The sequence below is a fragment of the Ceratotherium simum genome, chromosome 7 (assembly GCF_057802395.1).
Source record: "Ceratotherium simum simum isolate JZ-2026a chromosome 7, ASM5780239v1, whole genome shotgun sequence".
Lineage (NCBI taxonomy): Eukaryota > Metazoa > Chordata > Mammalia > Perissodactyla > Rhinocerotidae > Ceratotherium > Ceratotherium simum.
The window spans coordinates 37,934,245-37,955,992 of record NC_141906.1 but is presented as its reverse complement, the minus strand read 5'-3'; the positions used below and the strand labels follow the sequence as shown (position 1 = coordinate 37,955,992).

The 21,748-nt window shown below is 36.2% G+C and overlaps 1 long non-coding RNA gene across 1 annotated transcript in view; it reads left to right on the top strand.

Annotated features, from left to right (window-relative positions):
* Positions 1-21,748, top strand: part of LOC147916646 (uncharacterized) — a 144,428-nt gene that overhangs the window by 120,724 nt on the left and 1,956 nt on the right. The window lies entirely within an intron of this gene.

The window sequence follows — 21,748 nt, the reverse complement described above, 5'->3', positions numbered from 1 at the left end:
TTCAGGGTTTTGTTATTATATAATGTAAGAAAAAGTCTCTTGTGAACGTCTACATCCTAACCAAAAATGGAAAACTCTTTGTTGTGTTTTTATTTTTTTAATTTAATTATAGACCTTAAAATTCAATAAAGTCAGGCATTAGTCTTTTGCCTGGTTGTTGGGAATGACTGTTCTAAAACATTAAACAAATTTATAGTACTATTATGATTGTTTATATTTTCCATTTTTAAATTAAGACAATAAATAATTCACCCATAATTTTGAAGAATGTAAGCAAAAGGATTGAAGCAGAAGCATCAACTATTCTGCCTACAATGTTGAATAACTTATCCAAGAGACACTGTTGACTATAAATAACGAAAATGAGTTACGCAGAGGATTGGGCACATTCAGAAAAATGAAGTATACTTAATCATAATCAACTCATTTCTAAATATCAAAATCCAGATGTAGGTCTCATTGCCATGCAGTACTAACAAGGAAAAACATTAGTATTTATATGTCTCTTTATAGACATTTATAATACGACATAAAAAAGAGATATAAGAAATGTTCCATGGCAGTACTATGGAAGTCTGAGGAAGGGACATTTTAAAGATGCAGGATGAAGATTTGTTGCCTGAATTCTATGCTTCCCATTTCTTCCTATTTTGGTTTCCTGTCAAATGAGTATATGCCAGAAAATCTAGAGCCAAGTAAAAACTAAGTTTTACTGTATTAATGAATGGACAAACACAATCTCAATTCAGGATTCTCTGATGAACTCTACTAGAGAATACATCTAAGCCTGGGGACATCTAAGGCTCTTTCTCATGTTTTGTCATCCCCGATTTATGAGGTTAGATGCCAAGAACAGAACTAACGTGACTTAGTGCCACAGTCTGGTGTCCAAAGCAGAAAGCATAAATATTCAAGGTCCTATGCACTTACTGCCCAAATGTGTGTACTGTATGGTGGCAAGAAACACAGAATGTGCAACTTACATTTAATTTTTCTTCCTTCCTTCCTTCCTTCCTTCCTCTCTCTTTCTCTCTTTTTTTTCCTCTCTCTCTCTCTCCCTCTCCCTACTTCCTTCCTTTCCTTCTTTCTTTCCTTCTTACTTCTTCAAGGTTCACAGTATCACTGCAGTGGCCCAGCAAGTGATTACATTCTACTCAATAATATTACCAATATTACCAGTGTCCCTAGAGATATCCCTAGATGTCAATGTAGTACACCTTTGATGAACTTTATTACTTTTTCATGATAGTTATTGTACATCAGAATATTTAGGATAGTTTCTTTCTCAAGGGAAAGAAGACGGATACTGTTATGTCCTTGGATGACCAGATCTCAGGGTAGTGTGGAAGGAGGTGGGAAAAACTCCAGTGGTGCAGAATCTTCTGTCTTAAGCTGCTGTGCACTATGACCGATAGCTAAAATAAGATGTCATGAGAGGCTCAAAAGGATTGAGAAACTAATAAATTTCATCCTTTTTTTAGTTCTTATAACTGGAGTTATTGCTTATGAATTATGTTTTGGAAATCATTCTAAAATAGCAGTTTAATTCATAGATTCATATAGATTTTTATCCAGTGCTTCACATTATAAGATTTTCATTTCAAGACTGCGTGCTTGTGCTAGGTCCCTTAGTCTCCTGCACATCTGATGTTGCTGGAACAGCTGTATTCTACCTGTGCCCTCATCTCTATGACAGCTGATAGAGAAGAAAGGCAATCCCAAAGCAGGGTTCCATTTAGTTCCCGTTCTTGAGTTTGGGAATGAGTAGTCTCTTCTCTTATTTGTTTTCCTCCAGTAATTTCATCTATCAAAACTCACTACCATAAGGGAAGATAGGAGAGCAAATAATGAGACCTTAGTGGAACTACTTTAGTCTTCAGATGAATCAACTATTAGTGATAATATTAAAAACAATCATGGAGAAATTATATATTTTATGACTAAGTTATCTTATTTGACAATTTATTTGGCCCTGGCCTTTTCCTGATTTATCTTTTAGATTTACATTTAACTATCAAGTTTTTCATTTCTTTGGAGCTTTGCTAGAGGACTAACTTGAGAGTTTGGTAAAAAAGTAACCATTAATTGTTCAACTTATAGTCATCAGTGTCTTATAGATAAATGAAGCAAGGGATAATATAATTTGGTTTGGAACATAGTATGACCTATTTTTTTTCCAAGGGTAGAATTTGAAGTTTTATATTTAGATAGGCTCATGGAAGGATTGTACTCTGACTAGTTCACTCAATAAATAAGAAAACTAAGGCTCAGAAAGAGGTGAAATGACTTAAGATCACATGGCTACAAGCAGAAAGCCAGTAGAAACCTTGTTTGAGCCTCAGCATGCTGCTATTTGCATCATGCAATACTGCATTGATCTTCCAGACATGCATGCTATCAGGAATGCTGAGGACAGTTTCTAATGAATCATGTATATTAATGGACAACAGAATTACCAAATAGACTTGGAGCCTATACTCATTAAGGCAGGATCATAAATATATTCTCCAGGTAGGATTCCACTTCTCTGCCCATTCTATGGTTTTTATCACACCATGTCACGATTTACAAGCTAATGCTTACATCCACTGTCTAAGCTGAGGAAAAGTGAACAAATACTGTTAAACTGAACAGAAACATAACACAGCCAGAATGCCCCCAAAGAAATATTGCCAATATTTACATATAAAACGTATTATGGCAAACACACATCTGGGCTGAAATGCAGCGAAATCTACTAAACAACTTTGAAACACCCTGCTACAATAATTAACATACTAACAAATGTGAAAACATATTGATTTCAAGGAAAATGATCTGATTAATTGACTGGTTTTAACTGTGATTTATTCCTTCCACCTGTAAATGCCCTATTTGCTGTTAATTTTTGTTTTTCCAGTTGTAGGAGATACATGATAAACAGTGAAAATAAAACTGGTTTTACCTTCTTTTATCCACATGGAGTCTTCACTATTTGAATATGGCAAACTATGATAGTAGTAGCAACAATAATTATGTTAAAAATAATAATTGTGTAGTTTATATTTGGTAACATATAAATATTTATAGCTAACATTGATCAAGTGACTACTGTATTCAAGCCATTTTTTTCTTGCATGATTTCATTTTGATCCTACAGTGTAAGCACCATTATCTTTATTTTAGGTGATCATACAAATTCAGGAAGATTAAGTAGTTTGCTCAAGGTCAAAAAACTTTTAGGTAAGGGAGAGAGCTGGGTTTTGAAAACAGGTCTGTGTGACTGACCCTAAAATCAATATTCTTTAATATGCTACAGTATTTTAGCCTCACAATAATCCTGAGTGGTAACTGGATCAGGTATTATTATTTTCGTATTGTATATAGGTATTAGTCATGGCCCTCCAGAGAAACAGAACCAATAGGATGTACATCTATCTATCTATCTATCTATCTATCTATCTATCTATCTATCTATCTATCTATCTATCATCTATCTATCTATTCTATCTATCACCTTTCTACCTGTCTATGAGAGAGAGAGAAAAAGAGAGATTTTTAAAAAATTGGCTCACATGATCATGGAGGACGGTAAGTCTGAAATCTGTAGGGTAAACCAACAGGCTGAAGATTCAGGTAAGAGTTGACGTTACAGTCTTGAATCTGAAAACTGGAAATTCAGGCAGGGTTTCTATACTGCAGTCTGGAAGCAGAATTCCTTTTTCCTCAGGAAACCTCAATCTTTACTCTTAAGGCCTTCAACTGATTAGATGAGGCCTACCCACATTACGGAGGGTAATCTGCTTTATTTAAAGTCAACAGATTATAAACATTAATCACACTGAATAAGAACCTTTACAGCAACATCTAGAGTAGTGTTTGACCAAACAATTGGTCATTTTATCCTAGTCAAGTTGATACATAAAATTAACCATCACTATACGAGAATCTGAAATCTCTGAGTAGGAAGCTGTGGTAGGCAGCCTCTAAGGTGCTCTCCAACGATTCCTGCCTCCTGCTGTTTATGCCCTTGTGTAATCCTCTCCCTTTGAGTGTGGGCTGGACCTACACTCACTTTTCACAAATAGAATACTGCGAAAGTGATGGGATGCCACCTCAGACAGTAGGTTACAAAAGGACTATGGTTTCTATCTTGGGTGCCTTTTTCTTCTTCCTTACATGTTAACTCTGAGGGAAGCCAGCTTCTATGTTGTGAGCTGCCTAATGGAGAGGCTTTTGTGGCACGGAATTTATGTTTCCATTCAGCAGCCATCGAGGACCTTATACCTACCAACCTGAGTGAGCTTGAGAGTCGGTCCTCCTCTAGTCAGACCTTGATGTGACTGCAGCCATGGTGAACAATTTGATGGTAACCTTATGAGAGACCCTAAGTCAGAGGCACTCATTTAAGCCACATGTGGATGCTTGAATTACAGAAACAATGAGATAATAAATGTTTATTGTTTCAAGCTGATAAATTTTGGGGTAATTTGTCTCACAGCTACAGATAACTAATAGAAGAGCCATCATTATTTTTCTATAAATTAGAGATATATCTGAAAGGGATTTTTCTTTCCTTCCACTGAATTTTTAGTGAGTATTTGTTGCTGGATGTAGAGATGCCATTGAGAGATAAAGGATAAAGAGTATCTTGCCTTGTTGGGTTTTAACCAGGAATTGCTAAGTCTGGAACACTTGATAGGTACTCGAGCACTTCTTACAGAATAGAAATAAGAACAACTAGAAGTAGTAAGAAAGTACCTGAGAAGGCTAGTAAATAACCTTTCTAAATACCTATTCATGCATATTTCTATTCATTTTTCCTGTTCCTGTTAAAGCAATCTGAGTGATCCAAAATACAGTCAGAAATAAAAATCAGCTCCTTATTAAAATTCAGTTTTTCTCCATATACTTAGAAAATTTTCCCATGCATGTCATAGATTTATTGGAGGATATTCAGCTAGATTACTTTTCACAACCAAATGATTTTCTTAAAGGATAAACATGCCATTTGAGACTCTACCCTTGTCTCAGGTTTATTTTGAACCCATTTATGTGAGCCAAATTTATAAAAAATATATAGATACGTGGTTCTTGGCCCTGATTTTGGCAATCAGCTGGTGTGATTTGAATGCATAAAAACTGTAGCAGCAGATTTCAGCAATGGCCCACAGATGGAGCTACTGGATTTAAAAGATCAAATTGGACTTGGAAGACCCCATTTTAATTTCATTTGTGTGGTAGTATGCACAATTTTAAAACAATCTGACTTCCAGATTGTCCCTGGGTTCCTTACAATGGGACACACCAGCCTTTAAACTTTCCTATGATAAAATCTGCAAGGAAGGCAGCAGTTCAATCGTAAATGGCCTCGGGATTTTGAGCAAACCCAAAGAGTTCTGTAAAATACCATTTTCTTTCTGTTGGGAAAAGTGGTCCAATGATGGTTAATGATTCCAGAAAGCCCGTGTCTTTTGACATTATCCTAGGTGTGCAGTCACTAAAATTTGGCGTTGTGACACACTGGTGTATTGTGTGAGGTCACTGTGAGTTGTATCACAAATACATTTGTCTTTTATTTTGATTAAATATTATACTTGCATATGACTTACTTCTCTTAAATTATTCAGAATTGTTTCATATGTATTCCTGTGTTAGTGGTATATTTTGCTATACTTTTTAGAGATGAAGAGAAATTTTCAGAATTAGATCTGCAAATTGCATGGAACTCTTAGCCTATGTTATCTATTTCCATAGTTATACTACTAATAATATTATGCTCATTAATATATAAATCATTTATTTGACAAATATTTATGGAGTATATATAATATATTAGACATTGTTTTCTAGGTGCTGGAGATACAGTGGTGAACAAGACAAGCAAGGTCTTTGACTCTCATGGAACTTACTTTCTAGAAGAAACAATCTAATACTGAGGAAGTGAATGAATAAAGTAATTTTAGTTATTGATATGGTATTAGGTTCTTGTTGTTGCTGTAATAAATTACCATAAACCCTTGGCCCATGGTTCTTCTTTGTAGACTTGGTGGTTTTTGCCCTACGGGCTTGTGGCTCTACCTTCTGAATAATCCTTCCTTTTTCATAAAGAGTAGCAAGTGTTTGCAGTTGAGTAGTTTTATCAACTTGTTTCATGCCTGTAGAATTTTGACTGCCTAACAACCTTCTTTTATTTCATCCTTCTCTGTCCCTTTCAATCCAAGGTGGCAGTATTTCTGCTGGTAAATCATTCTCAAAAGGCTTGTAGGTCTCTCATGTATGTCTCAGGGATTCACTCCATTAGACAAGAGTCTCCTCCGTAAGTATTTCCTGCTTAGTCCTATATGTTTTCCTGGCTTCTAATTAAATGGCTGAGGAGATCCATGACTCACATGCCTAGTCTCTTCAAAGAGCCCTCTGTAAGACTGAATACTCTGACCTTTGATCCTTCCAAGGCACTAGCAAAATGTTGTCCAGCCACACTCTTGATTTTCTCCCAGAGCATGTTTCCCTGACAACAAATCTACTAATTTTGATATCTTTTGCAATCTGGATAGGGTGAGAATTTCTCAAATCATCAGGTGCTGATTCCTTTTTGCTCAACACTCCTTCCCTCAATTTATATCTTTTGCTTCACATTTTACTATAGGTAGCAAGAAGAAACCAGGCTGAAACTCCAGGCTTCACCTTTAATACTTTGCTGAGAAATCTCTTCAGCTAAATATGTAAGTTCATTGCTTACAAGTCTGATTTGCACATAACTTCAGGACACAATTCTTTTAAGATTTCTGCTACTTTATAACAAAGATCCCATTTCACCAGTTTCCAGTAACATGTTTGTAATTTCCTTCTGAATCCTTACCAGTAGCTCCTTTAATGCTCATATTTCTACCAGCAATCTATTTATGATTACTTAGATATTCTCTATATAGGTTTTATTTACTATCTTCACTTCCTTCTGAGCCCTCACTGGCAGTCTTTAAAATCTACATTTCTAGTAACAGTCTGTTCAAGGCAACTAGGCTGATTCTATCATGTTCCTCACAATTCTTCCAGCCTCTGCCCATTGATCAATTCCAAAGCCACTTCCAAATTGTTAGGTATTTGTTATAGCAACACTCTATTTTCAGTTACTAAAATTTGTATAGTTTCCTATTGCTACTTCTGTACAAATTTAGTGGCTTAAAACCATGCAAATTTATTATCTCACAGTTCTGGAGTTCAGAAGTCCTAAAATGAGAGTCAGCAGGGCTACATTTCTTCTTAAGGCTCTACGGGAAATTTTCTTTCCTTGCCTTTTCTAGCTTCTAGAAACCACCTGTATTCTCTCGCTCGTGGCCTCATCTTCCATCTTCATAGTTAGCAGCATAGCATCTTCCAGTCTCTCCCTCTAACTCTTGACATTCTGCCTCTCTCTTATAAAGACCTGTGTGATTATATTGTGCCCACCAAAATTATCCAGGATAATCGTCCCATCTCAAGATCCTTAACTTAATAAGATCTTCCAAGTTTTTTTTTGCCTTATAAGGTAGCATATTCACAGGTTTTTGGGATTAGGACATGAATATCTTTGTGGTACCATTATTCAGCCTATCATAGATACTTTATGTGAAGACAATGAAACTGAGTGCAATAATAGGTGGTTACTTTAGATTATGTGGTCAGAGAAAACTTCTCTGAGGAGAAAGTGTTTAAGCTGAGACCTGAATGGTATGAGGAAGTCAGCCATGCTGAAAACTGGGGGTGGATATTCTGGCAAACAGAACAGTAAGTACAATGCTCTAAAGTGGTAGCTGGTCGTGTTTGAGGAGTAGAAAAAGGCTAAAGAGACCAGAGCAGAAAGGGAGAGTTGTTTGAAATTAGGTCATATAGGATCTAGTTAGTCAACGGAAGGAGTTCAGGTTTTATTCTAAGTTCAACAAAACAACCTCACCAGAAAGTCTTAAGCAAGCAAGGAAATTTTATTAAGATCATTCTTTTGTGTGGAGAATGAATTGTAAAGGGACAAGAGAACAGGGAGATAGTACAAGAGGCTATAGCAGTAAGGGCAATAGTTTTGCTAAGAAATCATGGTGACATTAAACCTAGTGAAGGAGTAGAGATGTACAGATTTGTGATTCATTTTGGAGGCAACATTAACAGGATTTGCTGACAATGGGTGGAAGGAGTGAGAAAAATATAGGGATTAAGGATGACTTCTGGGTTTGTCTTGAGTAAGTGAATGCTTTTTAATGAAGGAGAGAATAATAAGGGAAGAAGCAGTTTGGAGTGATGGAAATCGAGAGTTCAGTGTGTTATCCCTATTAGATATTCAAGTGGAAATTTCAACTCTCAAGTTGGTTATTTGATATAGGAGTTAACCTCAATAAAGGGGTTAGAAATAGAATGATTCTTCTAAAATTTAAGTCAGATCAGGACACTTCTTGCTGAGAACTTTCCAAAGGCTTCTATTTCCCTTAGAGTCTTTACCGTGGTTCATAAGGCTCTCACAATCTAATCCTCTATTTCCTCTCTGATTTCATTTCCTGCCATTCTTGCTCTAGCATAGTGGCTTCCCCTCTCAATTCATTTAGGTCTTGGCTCAAATGTTACTTCATCAGAGGGCACTTCTCTGGCCATTTTGCTAAAATAATACCTTCTATCCTTTAATCTTGATTTATTTTTCTTCATTGCATTTATCCTCCTGACAGTGTGTATGCATGCATGTATGTATGTATGTGTGTACACATGTATATGTATACCTGCATTTATTCACCTGTCTAGATTCCAGAGTGTAAAATCTAGATTCCAGAGTGTAAAATCCACTAGCGTAAGATTTGTTTATTTTGTCCACTGCTATAGACTTAATGCCTAGAATAGTGCTTGGCACAAGTATTTAATTATTTATTGGAAGTAATGAATGTTAAAGAGATAGGATTTGGAGGGATAATTGGATACAAAGGATATGGATGAGGAAAAGTTTGGGTTTAGGTGATCTATTGATGTTACCACCAAGATGAATACCAGAAGAGGAAAATATTTTGGGGAAAAATGATAAATTCACTCTTGGACGTGGGCTTAAGATACCTTTAGACATCCAGAAGGAGATACATGAATGATTGTGAAGCTGAGGATAGGACTTCATGGAGAAGATAGATATAAATTAGACTATGTGATTTGGGTAATGGTTGCAATCATGGAAATAGTTGACACAAAATAGGTGATAAAAGTATGTTAATTAAGTTAGTGGTCAAGAAATATCAATTTTCAAACAGTATAGAGGTTCCTCAAAAACTAAAATAGAACTACCATGTGATCCAAGCAATCCCACTTCTAGGTATATATCCAAAGGAAATGAAATCAACATCTTGAAGAGATAGCCTTACCCTCATATACATTGCAGCATTATTCACAATAGCTAAGAAATGGAAACAACCGAAGTGTTCATTGATGGATGAATGAATAAAGAAAATGTGGTATATTTATACATATATATGGAACATTGTTCAGCTATAAAAAAGAGAGTGGATCTTTAATGTTCTCACCACACACACACACACATACACACACACACACACACACACACAAAGGTAACTATGTGACATGATAGAGGTGTTAACTAATCTTAGTGTGGTAATCATTTTGCAATATATACGTGTCAATTCATCACATTGTACACATTAAACTTACACAACGTTTTACATTGATTATGTCTCAATAAAACTGGAAATAGATAAATAAAATAGCCTCATAAGGCTTTTACATATTTAAAAAAAAAGTATCAACATTTTTTGTTGTTGTTGTTGAGGAGGATTTGCCCTGAGCTAACATCTGTCGCCAATCTTTCTCTATTTTTGTATGTGGAAAACATACATGGGGCCACAGCATGGCCACCAACGAGTGGTGTAGATCCACGCCTGGGAACCAAACCCAGACTGCTGAAGTGGAGCATGCCGAACTTAACCACTAACTCAGTGAGGCTGGCCCAAGGAGTATCAATTTTGTTTCCCATATCTTTTCTTAGGTTTTAATAAAAATCATAGGAGAAATTCTAGCTAGAATAGTGACTCACAATTATTTCCTACACAAAGAATCTGCCCTGTGCCAAGCCCTATACTTTCATTTCATCTCCTTAACATTGGTATAAGATATTTACCACTATACCTATTTAACATATAAAGAAAATAAAACTCGTGAAGGTATTCTCTCAATTCTACTTTCAATCAAGAAGTGAGGTTTTTGCATGAATTGGAAAATTTTTTTTCAACGTGATGTGTTTGTGGACCTTCTCCTTCCTGCTGTCCCAATTCTCCATCTTGACCTTTTATTAGAACTTAGTCAAGTTCGGTAAATATTGAGTATTTGCTTTGTGTTGGGCAATGTAGCAGAAATGTTATGGATATGAAAAAGAACAAGTCTCTACCCTCAATGAGTTCACACTCTAGTGCAAGAAATGTGACGACTATTTTGTTAGCCATATGAAACTATAATCACAACAAAATGTGCTGTGTCCTGTAATAGAAATACGCACAGGATGTTAAATGACGTGCAAAGGTGGGACACCTAATACATTCTTTAGGGGTAGGGAAAGTTTGGGAAGGTTTCTTAGAATATATTATACCTGAATCTTCAAGGAGGAATAGATTTGGTAAAAAGGAAAGAAGGACATTCTAAACAGAAGTGAGCATAAATGAAATAATGGAAGTCTGAAACTAGATGTTATGGGCAAGAATCTCCAAGAAATTCAGTTCCTTCAAAGTTCCTGTGAATTTTGCATAAATTCAACATTCTTTTTCTTGCTTCAGCTGGAGTGTCCCAAGCAAAGACACTAAAATAATTGGTCCATACTGCAATTTAGGGCAGAAAATGAATTGTGGGCAAGAGGAAGGCAAGACTGAATGTGGTTGAGGAAATAGTGCTGAGTGTAAGAAGTGCAAACAGACTTGAGGCTTGGAGAAGGAGAACAGGATCAAGTTATTGGAACAAATCCAATGAAATGGTTCATAAGTGAAGCTGTGATGTGGTGCCTGTCATGAGTGCCTGGCACAGGATGGGGGGCTGCTTAAGATCCCAAGGATGAGGCAGAAAGGATGCTAGTTTGGTATCTTATCTCGAATCAAATTATCTTCCCAGGAAAATTAGAATTTTACATGAAACTTCATTTTATGAGAAGTAAAATCAGATTGAGGAAGAAAACTTTTTGTTGCTGTTCTTGAACTCTTCAAAAGAAAACAAGGAAACGATTTAGAAATCAGAAGTAGTACAGCAGGCCTGACATCAATTAATGTGTCCTGCGTCAAGGAATTCTCCTGGTGGATAAACAGTAAGACGTTTCAAAGAATAACCTTGGATAATAAGATACAGGTAGTGACAGGAACATACGCCTTCCCAGATGCAAAAGATATTAAGCAGGGATCAAGAGAGAATAAGTAGCATGCTTAACGTCTCTCTCTTTCTCTCTGTAGGAATTATCAGGAGGAAATGCTGCTAAATTTCATATAATTGAACAACTTGAGTTTTGAAGGGAGAAGGAATAAAGCATTAATTCAGTTCCAACTAGATGCTAGTCATATAGATATTTGCATACATTGGATAAAATCTCCTAATCATCCCATTGAACTAGTCATGTCCTAATGAGAAAAGGGCCATCCAGAGAAGTTGAGCACCTAGTCCAAAGTGCAGAGCTGGCATAAAACTGTAAGTTTTATCAAGAGCAAGAGGACATTATACACAACGAATGACCCATTTTCTTTAAAAAATAAATGACAACGCAAAGATAGGTGGAGTGGAGGCTTTTGAATGATCGAAAGCTAGGGGTGTAAGAAAATATAGGTGCATATGAAGACAGTTGAAATAAAACCTGATAGGGTCCATGATCAACAGGAAAGGAACGTGGTCTGGGAGGAGACCAACTAATAGAAAACAGAAGAATCTATAGACTGGAAGTCTCTATGAATTCAAAGTGTAGAGGATAGTAAAATGAGAGATAGGAGGCTAGGAATTCGTGCTCAGGATAGAATATTGAAGTAGGTAACCTCTAAGGTGGAACAGATCTGCAGATGATATTATTTATTATATGTCCTTCTGCATTAGGGGCTGAGGTTCAAAAGAGGTGAAGGTGTTGGAGTGAAGGAGGCTTAGGGTTAAGGCTACAGCTTTTGTGATCCAGTTACATGGATTTTAAAATATCCAAGGATGAACGCAGGAGCTGGAGTAGAGAGGAAAACTGTACCACAGAATTTAGAGAAGTCATTGAATAAAGGAGAATTGTTAAGATGTTGTAAGTTGATAGTGGTGAGTGAAGGAAGTGGGGAGATGTCATTAGTTTCAAAGGAGGATGAGTTTTTTTTTTTTTTTTTTTTAAAGATTTTATTTATTTTTTGCCCCCAAAGCCCCAGTAGATAGTTGTATGTCACAGCTGCACACCCTTCTAGTTGCTGTATGTGGGACTCGGCCTCAGGATGGACAGAGAAGTGGTGCCTCGATGCGCACCCGGGATCCGAACCCGGGCCGCCAGCATCGCAGCGCACGCACTTAACCACCAAGCCACAGGGCCGGCCCGGAGGATGAGTTTTGACTGAAAGTGGAATAAAAATGATCTGGAGATAGCAGTGGGAAATTAGGAGAGTACCAAACCCCTCCTGAACCCGTGTGTGTTTGGTAAGAAGTGATTGAGTAGTTTCCTCTAGAGAAGATGTATTTTAAGTCCTCACGTGAACCGTGGTCTTTCGTTAAGGATGAGATATGTACGATGTCTGTAAAAAAGGATGAACTGAGAACATTTTATTTTTTTTTAGCAGTGGAAAGTGATTTTCAGAGAAATGGGTGGAAAATGTGGAGAAAGAATCTGCCAACAAGAGGCATGGAGAAGCGTAGAAGGTAGGAGATAATTGAGTGAGTGAATTTCAAGATTAAGAAGCATATTTGCTATTGAATCTCCAATATATTTACCTTTCCTCAATGGAGATAGTTATGATTATTACTATCACTACCACTCACCTATTCCATGATTAGGAACATTGTGGCATTGCAATATGGTTCCTCCATATTTGTTAGTCTAGGCATGGCTTCCCATTTCTTTTCCATTCCTTATAATGCAAAAATAAATGGAAAGAACTCTTCACATTTGCACTGAATATATTCCTAGACTTTTGTAAATTTTTATCTGCTAGTTTAGAATATATTTAACCTTATAAACAAGCTACTTATTTACATGTGGAGAAAATCAAAGGTGATTTTAGGTGAGGGTAGGGTTAAACACACTTAAACAAGTAACTTGCTCTAACAATTGGGTGAGCATATGTGTGATTCAAATTCATGAGTTGGCAAAATTAAAAATTACTAATGGATTCACAATTGCTTTGGATAAGTTTTAGAATTCTAATGTTAATTCTGAATTACTAGGGTTTAATGACATGTTTTGCAGTCAAAACATTCATGCTAATATATACTGAGGTATATATGAAAGCAATAAACAATAAATGACCTTAGAATTTGAAATTCTCCGGAGCTCCAGAATGGATCTTGATAAATTTGTTGGCTGGCTTGAGATTCTTATTAGTTGTTTAATTCTACTTTTTCCAGAAAATATTTCAAGCCTTAAGTTTTTCAAGCATCTGTTGGCAATTTAAAATATTCAGAGACTAATAAAATCTCAAATTAGAGATGAACTTTAAAAGTCATATAGCCCAATGACTTCTTACCTCTTAACAATACTGTCCTTATAAAAATAACTTACATACGTTGGAGACTCACGATAAATCTGTAAAGTAGAATGAGGATTAGCTTTGCAGATGGAGAAACTGAAGATCAGATGGGTTAAGCAGTTTCCCTAGCTGGGGATTGGACTCAAAATCAGATCTTCTGGCTCCAGGTGACTTAATCTTTCCATGACACATTTTCCCTATTAAAGGACTTCATGGATGGAAGAGACAAATAATTTCTTGAGCAATGTGTAGAAGAGCTAAAGTTTAATTGGTTATAAGCCTGTCATTTGGTTTCATACACAAGCAGTGAGTGATGATGGGATGAGCACAGGACTTAGAGTCAGGAGACTTAGGTATAAGTCCCAGACAAGCTTTTTTACTCTGAGAATGATATTGAAACTCTCTGATCCTTAGATGCCTCCCATGGTGAGTTGCTGTATGTTAAGGTACTTATGAATGGCAATGGATGATTGGAATGGTTGATGTTGTTGCTGCCATTGTTGTTATAGCAGAAAGCATTGGGTCCAAACAGGGGTCCTCTCAATCTCCCAGTGCTCTTTCCTGTGTGACCAAGGAGTCAGCAGACACATAGCTTAACTCTGGAAGAACTGTCTGGAAGGAATGCAAAATTAGTTCTGGAAAGCCAGTTGGAATTTAATAATGCATGAAAAATACACCAAGGGGAGGAAGGAACCAATTAGGCAGCAATTAAGGAGACTGCAATTACAATGCATCTTAATAAAGTCCAAAAAATATTAGCCTACAAATAGAAGACAAGCTAGTTACCTGTGGAAGAATAGAGAAGTGGAAAGAAGGAAAGTTTCCAAGGCAGATACTACAAAAACAAGAAACAGGAAAGGAAAAAATAAAACTATATTTCACTGTCTTTTCTGCATGTCCAATTCCCAAGCATCCCTCAAGAACCTATTCTTATGATACTCTTCTAAACGCTTCTGTTCAGCACTATTGTTAAATTATTGGAATCTGTTCACAATTAAAAAGCTAACCCTAATAATTCCCCACATAGAAAGTACAAATGATTAGTGAATTCTTGAAAAATGATTGTCTATCTTAGAAATCAAATAAATGCAAATTAAAACAATTTACTATCCCACTTTGCTTTGAAAATCAGAAAAGACTTTTAAGCATTATTTTCCTGCTCCCTATTCGCATTTACATTTGGAGATCCTGCCTAAGACTGAGCAGCTATTTGAGGAGCAGTGCTTTCTTGGTACTTGACTGACAAACAAGTGTACCATAGAGAAAGGAGCTCTGGAAAAGATGGCAGGAAACTGAGCCAGTGGACCTCAGCTCCATCAATCAGGCTACAAGAATTCAGATTTAGAGTCAACTACTATTTATTAATTACCAACTGTGTGAGAGGTGAGAAGTTTAAACTACATGACATAGTTAGTCTTCACAGTACTCTCTGCCTTCTGTTGTTTCTCCATTTGTTCGGAGAAGGGAGGAAGACATAAGACTCAGGGATTAAGTACCTTTCCCAAGTTCAAGGTTTTAGTAAAAAGCATCGAGTTAATATGTGTGAAAGACTTTTGAAAACTAATTAAGTGTTATTATCATCCGTATAAAAAAGAGCAACTTATTTGAGCAATGTTAGATGCTAATGGTTGCAAAGAAAATAAGCGAATGGTGGGTGCACCTAAAATTTATGAATAGTGAAAAATGATGAGAAATTTTGCATTTTATTTCAAAGGTTTGCATTCCTTTTCTATTTTAAAATGGCATTGTACATCAGAGCCAAAACTGTGGTCATGATATTTAGTCAGCTTTAAACAAGCTAAGTAATTTTTTATTAGATTTGGTCTTCATTGTTTGGACTATTAATATGATTTCCTCAATCACTCATTTAAAACCTTTAGATGTGTCCAGACCCAGAGAGATCTGGTTGGTTGTTGATCTGGCTCCCCAAAGACTTAGAGTCTCTTCTGTAAGTTCTGGGACCTTATTATTTCCACTTCAGTTACATATACATGGTATTTTATTGTTTACCTTCTTTTGATTTTTGCCAATTATAAAAATGATTGTGAAAGTATATTTTTCATGTCTGATCATTTCATAATATGTGAGTCTTTTTCTCACAGTGGGTTTATACATTCCTTGGAGCATAGGCTATATTTTATTCTATGTATGTCTTATTCATTTTTTCTATGTATATTTCCTCAGCACCCCTTGACATTGTGTTGAGTATATTGCAGGCCGCTCCCCAAATACATGGGGAATTAGGAATAGCAAAAAAATTGGAATCACAGAATTGGAAGAAACTGTGAGGCAGCATATGACCTGCCTATGCCCTGATATAGCAGTTTGCCTCTCTACACCCCCACGGCCATTTGACCTTTATCTAAACCTCTATCCACAGTTCCAGCAAGGTTCTGGGACAATTCTGGCTTTAGGCAGATGTTTTGTGAACCCTATTATGATCAAAAGTCAGGTGACTCAGCATTAAGAACCCCTGTGTCTAGACTAGTTCTGACTTTCTGACCTAGTTAAAACTCTCTGGGTTTCTGTCTTTTACTAAATCAAGTTCCCACATTGTAGGATCTTCTCTGGTTTCCCACCTTGATAGCCTTCCATTACTCCATTCTCTCTGTGTAAGGTATCATTTTCTATCTTGAAGCATAACCATAGATTAGAAAGAACATTGGCTTTGCAATCACGCACACCCAGGTGAATCCTTACTTCATCATTCCTTGCTATGTGATCATAGATAATCCTTTATAAAACTGAGTTATCTAATCTGTAAAATAAAATCGATTGTACCCAACTCAAAGAGCGGTAATGAAGATTAAATGAGATTAAAAGACTTAACTAGTGCCTAGCATTTTTTAGTAAAAAATATATTGGTTCTGGGGCTGGCTCCACGGCCTAGTGGTTAAGTTCGGTGTTCTCCACTTACACTGCCCAGGTTTGGTTCCTGGGCACAGATCTACACCACTTGTCTGTGGCCATGTGGTGGTGGGGACCCACATACAAAATAGAGGAAGATTGGCACAGATGTTAGCTCAGGGCTAATCTTCCTCAAGCAAAAAGAGGAAGGTTGGTGACAGATGTTAGCTCAGGGTGAATCTTGCTCAGCAAAAAAAAAAAATATTTGTATATATATATATAGGTTCTTTTCTACTTTCTTTTCCTTTTCTCTTGTCCATCCAACTTAGAAACTAGAGCTTTCTCCTAAACTTCTCCTAAACTTATATCTCAACCTTGCTATTATGCTTACAGATCTTCACATTATCAAGCCTGCCTCCACTGCTAGCCTGCTTTTGTATTCCAATTTATGCGGTCTCCTGCTTTCATATTAAATGTACTCCTGGAAACTTGTATGAAAGTAGCAGATACAAAAGACAGTAGAGTAATAGATTAAAATATTATAAGAGCTTCATTCTAAGACATCATATATGTAGTCCCCAAATTATTATTTAAATATTCTATTTTACTGCTAAGCACAGTACCATGTGTATGTTATTATTTAAAACACAGATTAAAATATTAAAAATAAACAAGAAAAATAGTTTTACAGATTTTCTTTTTTCACATTTTTTTTTGCTCAGCTTATTTGAAAAGGCAATGAAAAATACTGATTTTAATGTTGGAAGCAAGGGCATGCTGTTCACCATTTTGCAAGGTATTTTGAAACCTTGGAAAAATTTTGTAAATGTAACATGGACTACTAGCCTTCTTCTTTTTATAAGAAATCTGTTCTACTCAAGGAAGATATGAACTTCTTATGTGTATAAATTATTGGGATGCTTTTATAATGCCCACTATAAATTACGATTTCAAGTATCATTGGTAATTTTTCTTAGAGAAGCTGCCAGCATTCCTTCCCTCTACATTACTCGTTCCTCTGATTGTCCACATCTCTTCCCAACACCGTTTTCATGATGTCATGCTGGCAGGCCATGATGGGAATATTTGCATCATGAAAATTGATAAATACCACAAATCAGGAATATTTCTGAGTTTTTTTGGGGGTGGGGAGCTGGTTTTTAAAGTTTTACCAGCACCCTATCACCACAACCCATTATGCTTACACGTTAGTGTGGACACTTAGAGTCGTCAGATTACATCTGTTATTATTCATTATACAAAGAATCTCTTGAGTGTTCACCTTTAGAAGGTAAGTTGAGGAGGCACCCATAATACCTGGAGAAAAGAGGGGAACCAGGTCTTTACTTTCATTGAGTTGCTGTACAAAATCTTTAGCATCCCTTGGTGCACAGAGCCGGTCACTGGGTAGAAAGCAGATTTTCTGTATAAGGCTTTGTTGAGAGAGAAGAAATCAAGACCTAGCTATTACTACCCAAATTTTATGAAAGGGAAATTGCTTAGTATGAATTGAGGTGTTTACATTTAAGATCCAGCGATAAGGAAGGTGAATAAGCCTGGTGTAATAAATTATAATGAGTTCAGAGGGAGCCTGGGCAGGTGAAGTGGACTTACTGGAAGAGTCTAAGGGTCTATGGGATAGGCCTGGTGTCTGCAGCTCCTGCTGCTGATATCTGTTGCAGCTCCCATCCTGGCCACTGTTGTGGTTAGAAAGTGGCAAGTGGCTATCTTAGAGAACAAGAGCTAAAAATCGGAATATAAAGGGAGAGTGTGATTTGGGAGCTCATTTGTGGACAGGGAGTTGGATTAGCAAGGGTTTGGCAGTTGTAGAGGATTGACCTGAGTCCTCGAGTGCTGCCTTGCATGACACAAGAGACAATGTCTAGATAGGACCAACCACACTGTTCTTTCTCTACTTGACCTCTGGAATCAGGCCTGCCTTCCTGAGTTCTTTGGCAGTTTGGAGGAACATGCCCTCAGAAGTGAATCACCGGACTTTCTGACACTAGGCCAGGGAGAAATTAATAATTAATTTGGAAAATAAAAGAGGATCATGTTAATTAATTCATTTATTCAACAATTATTTATTGAAATCACACTACACTGAAGGGACTGTTATGGGCACTTGGGATATATCAGGGAATAAAACAGCCAAAGAATCCTGCCCTCCTGGACCATGTTTTCCATGTTTATATCATGAATATATCACACTGTATATTTCCCTTTGCCTACATTGCTCCTTTCCAAAAAATTCTTCAGAAATTAATTTACTGCATTTGGTATATGCTTTAAATTTTTTTATCTTTCACAATTGAACATATTCAGTTTACATTCAAAGGCTATTCAATCATGATTAAGCACTTACATTTCTGACATGCCTATTTATTTCTACCTTTGCACAATTATCACAAATATCTCTATTTTAAGTTTCCTATTTTCTACTCATTTGGTAAAATATGTAACTGAATTGATCTGAATTGATTTGACCATTTTCTTTTTTGCTTGTTGTTCTATTTCCTGGAGGTGGTTAATAATTACTTGCTGGATATTTTATCGATAATTGTTGACTGTTTCTTTGAACTGTTGTAGGGGAAATGTGGGGTAGGGACAGTGTGATGGAGTTCTTGGGCATGGATAATCCACCAATAAGTCAGATTTTTAAAAAAGATTTTAAGCTTATCCCATTAACTTTGAGTTCTAAGTGGAAAATCAGGTCTAGATTTAACCCATCCAAAAATATTGTAATTATATTCATTTAGTTGGATTGCAAAGAGGATTTAGAGACCTGAATTTATATCCTGTACTCCTTCTTACTCACTAGGTAACCTTGTACAAATAATTTAAACTTGCTTATACTCTATTTCTAATTAATAAAACAGGGCAATAATACCTACTTCACAGATTAAGAAGAGATCATGTATATGAAATAATATTAATAACTAATGCTGTTGAGTGGTAACTATGTGCTAGCACTTTTATAAGTAGTCTCACTTCTCACTATAACCTTTGAGATGGATATTATAATTATTCTCATTTTGCAGATAATTGAATCACGGAAATTAAATAACTTGCCCAAAGGTACATAGCTAGTAAGTAGAAAACTTGGGTTATGACTCAGGTAGTCTGGCTACAGAATTTGCTAGTAATTACTACTCTACTGCAGAGTTTCACAACAGCAGCACTGTTGGCATTTTGGGATAAATAATTGTTGTGAAGGGTTGTCCTGTGCATTGTTTAAAGTTTAGCAGTATCTCTGGCCTCTACCCACTAGATGCCTGTAGCATCCCCATCTCCAAATATGACAATCAAAAATGTCTCAGATATTGTCATCTATGCCTAGGGGGAGCAAAATCACAAACCACCCTAGTTGAGAACCACTGCTTTACTGAATATTGTCTTATAAGAATGTATAATATATAACCCCCACAGGCAGAAATTAGCATTAGTAAGAAAGTGTTTTTAAGATTATTGTTTATCTGTTTTCCTACTTTGGACACCAGAACCCTAACCAAAATTCAAGTTCATATATCTATGTATTAAAATACCTCACAGGTTTAAGGGGAGTGTTAAAAAGTTAATGAAGGATTTTAGAGAATTATTGAAACTATGATGGAAAATAGTATTAGTTTACTATACTTATCTATGTACATTGAAAAGCAATAGTTAAAAATATTTGTGGTCATAATAAGAATAATAATATTAGTGATGGTGATGGTGATGATGATAATGATAGAATTTGCCCAGCTTTGTAAAAAGTACTTTCTTTGTATTATTATGTTTACTCAAAGATAAGTCTTATTACTATCATTATTATCTGAATTTTAAAGATGATGAAACTGAGGTCCAGAAGGGTACACTACCTTTCCCAAGAATAACCAGCTAGTCAGTATGATGGAACTGGTCTTTGAAATCAGGTGTATCTGACTATGCTTCCTCTACATCTACTTCTGTTTAGCTATGAATTTCTCAGTTATAAAGCTCATTCTGGGTTTCAGAGCATTCAGAGGAGAGTATTTTAAACATCCTGTGGTGATAATATTCACTTCCTGCTTGTACTCTGAATACACTTCATAGGACCATTTTCTGCTTTTCACTACTGAATATTGTTTGACAGCTGTACCTTGGTGCATTATTTAATCTTTTTTTGTTCCATATCATTGACAATGCACTGAATCTAGGAAAAAAGAGAAAGTGGAATCGCATTGTAATTCATATTGGCTTCCTCTGAACATTTGTAGCGCACATGTAATTCTCTAACAGTTTTAAATAAAAACGAGAAACAACAAAACAAAACACACCACTATTGTACCTGTCAGGGTTCTTACCTGTGGATGACAGAGAATGCTAGATCTTATATTAAAGGACATTAAATAGCTTACAGAATCTTAAAATGAGCCAGAGAAATAAGCAACTAGGACCAATGAAGTCAAGCACAACACAGGAAAAGCGTGTGACCACACAGTGGGACTATTCTTCAGAAGACACCACTGCAGCCACTCCAGCCCCTGCACACGTATGATGTGAGAATTAGATTCTAGGACTCAACTCCAGCCACCCCAGATATATCAAATGTTTTTTACGATTTGCTTGTCTAGAGAGGCTTACCATGACTACCAGCAAATACTGATTCTCTCACCTTGCTTATTTTTGCATCCAAATGATGGGGGCGGTGGGTGTCTGATTGGTAGAAACTAAGTCATCTGCTGTGCTGTAGATACAACAGAGTCTGAGAAATGTAGTTTTACCTTTCTCATCTCCATAATACAAGAGTGCAAGCTAGAAGGAGGTTGAAATGAGCGCAGAATGAGCCAACTTGACAGAACTTGTTACAACTTTTTATATAGAATTATAGGAGTAGAAACATGACATCTTTTTTCTCAGGGCAAAATTCTTGAAGGCATGATCCATAGCAGTATAATCCTTATACCCCGAAAAGCACTGAATACATTACCTTGCATATAACAGTGGTCAAATGAATATTTGTTGAATTACGTTAAATGTGCAAAGCAATTTTAGGGCACTTAAGAGGAAAGGAAACTTATTTATCAAGCAATTACTACGTACTGGCAACTTTATGCGCCAATTATATTTATTCTCCCCTAAAATCATATGAAGAAGTTATCCCCATGTTGTAAATTAGAGAGCTGGAGGTCAATAGTTAAATAATATGTGTAAGAACCCACAACTAGTAAATGGGAGAACTAGTTTAATTCTTTTCTCTAAAATGCTTTTTCATT